The sequence below is a fragment of the Suricata suricatta genome, chromosome 6 (assembly GCF_006229205.1).
Source record: "Suricata suricatta isolate VVHF042 chromosome 6, meerkat_22Aug2017_6uvM2_HiC, whole genome shotgun sequence".
Classification (NCBI taxonomy): Eukaryota; Metazoa; Chordata; class Mammalia; order Carnivora; family Herpestidae; genus Suricata; species Suricata suricatta.
In genome coordinates this window covers 107,983,215-107,988,627 of record NC_043705.1, presented here as the reverse complement: position 1 = coordinate 107,988,627, position 5,413 = coordinate 107,983,215, and positions in this window count along the sequence as shown.

The following is a 5,413-nucleotide window of genomic DNA, read 5'->3' as shown; positions in this document are numbered from 1 at the left end:
GTGACAGTTGTGCGGGGAGGAGTGTGGCTCTGGCGATACCAAGCCCAGAGCCCTGGACCCCACTCCTGGCCCTGCCTCTTTGGTCCCGTGTGATTACAAATAAGGTGCTTTCCCCTCTGTTGGCTGCAGTTTCCTTACCTGACAAGCAAAGAGACCATACTGGCTAATCTCTCAAGGTCCTCACTGCTCTAAAGCTTTTCTGCTTCCAGGCTTCAGACATTCCCTTTGGACTCGAACAGCCTGGGGTCAGCCTGCAGCCCAGAGGTGAAGACAGGGCACAGGCCACCTTTCAGAAGAGAGTCAGGCCACCCGGCAGTGTTAGGGGCTAGGGATCACTGCAGACACTCAGGGTGGAGGCACCCAGCTGGGACAACTCCAGAAGCCTTCATGAGGCCCTAATTTCCCTAAAGCTTCAACAAAGGTACTTGTAGGCCAAATTAAGACCATCCTGCAATGTTTTAAAATACCTGGAATTCATTACCAACATTTGTAAACCACGAGACTTTAGTATTTTTTAATGTTTCTTCATTTTTGAAAGAGAGAGACAGAGACAGAGTATGAGTGGGGAAGGGACAGAGAAAGAGGGAGACACAGAATCTGAAACAGTCTCCAGGCTCTGAGCTGTCAACACAGAGCCTGACATGGGGCTCGAACCCACGAACTGTGAGATCATGACCCAAGCTGAAGTCAGACACTGAGCAGACTAAGTCACCCAGGTGCCCCAAATCAAAAGACTTTATACTAAAATCTGGATTTCTGGGTTTTCCTGAAGAGTCTGGAGATGTGGCCAATCCAGGCCCCTCTTCCCACTGGCCATATCAGCCCAAGTTGCTGGCTACAGGCCTTTCTGGTGGGACAGTGGTGCCTTCCTTGGCCATGGGCCCCAGCACTCCCACAGCCACTCACACACATGGCTCCCCTTTTGGTCCATCAGGAGCGTCAGTCTATGAGCCTCATTTAAGGAGCCAAGGGTGCTCTTTTTTTGAGAATGGACCCCAAGAGAGGGGACAGGCTTCATGTGACATTTGGGCATGAAAACAAAAGCTCCTTTTCCTCCAGACACACCCAGGGTACCGGGCTCTTCTGTGCACTGAAGCCAGGCCCTGTGGCTTGGGCACAGGTAGGAGCCCTGAACCTTGGAACAGAAACCTGGCAGTGCAACCAAAGGAGGCATTGTCACCCATGAATCTCTTTGTCTTTTCCCCAGCAGCTGCTGCCCAGCTCTCTCTCTGCTTTCCGGGGCCCAGGGGGGACCAGCAGACAAGTGTCATTTCCCTGGGTAGGGGCTATAATGGCGACATTGTGCTGAGTGGAACAAGAGAAGTTTTCATCCAGCCACCAGCCCTGGGCAGACACTCGAGCTTGGGGCTCTAGGGCTCACTCTGCACAAAGGGCTCCGGAGAGGGGCCCGGAGCCGAGGAGAAGCCCGGTGGACTGGGCTGCACGCCCACAGCAGCCTCACTGAGGCTGGGAAGCAGAGACAGCCTGCTTGCAGAATACCCTGCTGCAATCTTAGCTCCCCCTGCAAATACAGGAGCGAACAAACAGCCCCAGAGGACACATGGGACCCCCCTACCTCCCCTGCCCTGCCCAGGACATGCACACTAACAGAAGTCTCGAGGGCTCTTGAGCAATTGTCCACTGACTCACCCCACAGTACCAGGTGCTGGGCACCGCACGAGGCTGTAGGGATCCAGCAGTGCTTGCAATCTGGGGGGCTGGGAAGAGGCAAGGAGAGAAGTAAGGAGATACGCATTGACAAACCAACTGAAGAACTGAGTCACGCAGCCGCAGAGTCCGTTCAAGATCCCAGGTCTGAGCCCCGGATGTGTGGGTTTCTTACTCTTCCCAGGGTCTCCTGAGCTGCCTGTGTGCACTGAGGAAAGGGGCTCAGTAAAGAAGGCGCCCCGAACACCATCATAAGGAACTTGGACTCTACACTGAGGGCAGAGGGGAGCATCACATATTTTTAAGGGGGATTGAAGTGGGATCAGAGAATGTTCACTCTGGGGGCCGTGGTGCAAGCAGACCTAGAAGCAAGGAGACGGGGGAGAAGGCTAGAGTAGGTTTCTTTCACTGGGACAAAGAATCTTTAGCCTCAAAATTTTTCTTTCCCAGGGCTTCCCAGCTCCACCTGATAAGCAGAGAATGAGACTTCGGGAATATCATTTGTTTTCACAAGACTGGGAGCACGAGGGAGTTGAAAGCTTTCTTCCTGGTATTGTTCGCAGGGATCAAATTTGCTATCTTTTCACAGAGCCAGAGCTCGCCACCCAGAACTCTCAAGAGCACCAGACAGTCCCAGGACTGAGCAAGAAAAACCTCGTCAGAGGGCCACGCTCATGCAGAGACACGGGAAGGGAAGGAGGAAACGGGGCATTGGCACCCACCACCCCCATCCTTCACAGGGTGCCTACCCCCCAGCACCCCGCAATCGCGCCGAACCAATGATGGTGCGGGCGTTTCCTGTGGTCTCCCATCCCCGCGGTTCTTCTCTCACTGTTTTCTCTGCCTGTAATGCGATCTCCCCGTTGCAGGTCCATCCAGTATTCTCTCTGTGATCGGCGAGAAATTCTTGCTTTGTCCTGATGAACTCCAGCAGCATTTCATCTCCCCTCTGGTACTTTTCACAGAATAACTTGCAACTCATTTATTTTGTGTGTAGTCACCTTCCTCTATGGGACTGCAGATCTTGAGGACAGAGCCCATGCCAACTTAGTATTAGTTTTTCCTAAACTAACTTGCACAGAATGCAACAAATATTCCCAAGGGAACTGATGAAACGTGGTGCCGTTTTTATGGTGATGATAGACCCCATTAAACGAAAAGGACAGGAAACATATATATATATACACATTCCTTGTTCAAAACCCACAGGCAGGGTTTCTCATTCAGTTATCCAAGACAGCAACCAAGCTGTAGTCAGTCACCTGAGTCAACAGTGCCACCTAGTGGGCATTGTGAGTGATTATATAAACCAGAGCCCCTACACCTTCAGTAAGAGACATTTTTTTGTGAATCCTTAGCAGAACTGTGCCCAGATGGTGTTCCCCCATTTATACATTCTTCCCTGTCCACAGCTCAGTTAATCCCACTCCATAAATTATTAAACAGATACATATAAATTCGCCTTAGGCCTTTTAACTTCTCTGTTCCAATTCTCTAATGAACCTCCAAAGTCCTTGAAACTTTCTGAAACCTCTTTTAAAATTCTACCAAAGCTTCCATATGTTTTGCAATTGTCATATTTTATATATTTTTTTATTCTTTCAAATGAAATGTTACGTTTTTAAAAGCATTAGCGGGCTAGCCTGGAAACTTAACTACAATTGTTTCCAAGTGTTTCCGAGCTCAAACTGTGAACTTCGGAAATTCCATCACTTGTACATTGTTGGTTGTCTGCTGTAGAACTTAAACTGGCCTTTTCAAATTGGAAAAGTAGGCAGGGGGGCGCCTGGGTGGCTCAGTGGGTTAGGCAGCTGACTTCAGCTCAGGTCGTTTTCTCGTGGTTGGTGAGTTAAAGCCCTGCTTTGGGCTCTGGGCTGACAGCTCAGAGCCTGGAGCCTGCTTCAGATTTTGTGTATCCCTCTCTCTCTCTCTCTGCCCTTTTCTGCTCACGCTCTGTCTCTCAAAGATAAATAAATGCTAAAAAAAAAATTTTTAAGAAAGAAAAGTAGGCAGGAACAAAGAAGAACTTGGCAAATACTAATGGCTCACATTTTTATAGCTATTTATGGTTTATAAAGTGGGGTTTGTACCATGATTTCATTTGCCCTCCCAACAGCTCTGAGGTCAGTAAAAGGTCTCCCAAAACACAGATGAGCAAGCAAGTCTTGTTCATTTAGTAGAGCAAGACCTCACACACAAGTTTTCAGACTCAAATTCTGTATTCTTTTTTCAGTACACCACATTTCCTCTGAGTGTTCATGTATACACACTACAAACAAAAGCCATAGTTTTTGGAAGACAGCATTAATCTCAACTTGCTATAAAACCAATGGAGGAAATATTCCCAGTCCAGGAAGGTGCAGGATACTTTTTTTCAGACTGTCCCTTGTCTCTCTACCTTTGTACAAGGTGTTCCCAAGCCCAGGATGTTCTAAGTTAAAGGAGTTGTGTAGTTAAAACTGAAAACAGAGACTTGGCCCATCTTGGGGAGGAGGGGTGTTTAGGAGGAAAACTGGGCTTGGACATCATTTGATAAAAGGTCTTAAATGTGGACATTTGATACCGTCTGTAAATGAGTTACACCTGTTTCCACAGAGATACACTAAATAGGATGAAAGAAGTTGACATTCTTCATACAACTTTAAACTTAAGTCCCATTCCTGGACCACACTGCTCATAGCAATATTTTCCCTACATGCTGTAATTATTTTAGAACGGGCACACTGACCTTGCACTAACTTTGTATGCTAAAAGCATTTGTTTCGGGGCGCCTGGGTGGCTCAGTTGGTTGAGCATCCGACCTGGGCTCAGGTCACGATCTCCTGGTTTGTGAGTTTGAGCTCCCCATTGGGCTCTGTGCTGACAGCTCAGAGCCTGGCGCCTGCTTCAGATTCTGAGTCATTCTCTCTCTCTCTCTCTCTCTCTCTCTCTCTCTCTCTCTCTCTCTCTCCCTCCCCAACTCATGCTCGCTCTCCCTCTCTCTCAAAAATAAACATTAAACAAAAAAAGTATTCGTTTCCACAATGTATATCCCTCCGTTTTGGCATTTCTTCATCTGTTAATACACAAAGAATCTCAAAAATTGGAAGTATCCCAAGCCCCTGCCCACCTTTTAATCCCGTTCCCCCTTTTCTTCCACGATCTTCTCTTTGGAGATCTTTATTATTTCACTCTCCTTTCACACCATTAGTGACCGTGCTCCAAGCATAGCACCCTGACCACTGTCTAGAAGGTGCTCAGGAAAGACCTGTCGACTGGAGGCGATAAACCCAAAACCAGGAAATGAGTGGCAGCTGCTGGGAGAGGTTTTGATTGCACTGGGGAGGTGGGGGGTGGCGGAGAAGGTGGGGGTAGGGGGCCATGTTCTAGCAGGCTCGGCCGTCTAAAGACCCCATGGGCGGAGAAGTGCGGTAGTAAGCCCCACTTCACCAGCGGAGCGCGAGCCGAGCGGAACACCGCGTGGGCCCGGCCCGGGTGGGACGCGCGGGAGCGTGTGAACCGGGCAGTGGACCCCCCGCCCCTGCCCCACGGTCGCAGCGGGAGGGGCGCGGGGGCATCGCAAGACAGGGCGTGGCGCGGGCGTGTGCGGGACCCGGACACCGGCCGGCCGCGCAGAGGGCGAGGCGTGCTCCGGTCTATTCCGGGAGCGGCGTGCAGGGGCGGGGGCGCCGGGCCGGCATCCTGTCTGGGGGAGGGGACGCACGGAGGGCGCTCCCGCGGGGCCGGGCTGCGCCGCGCAGCGCTG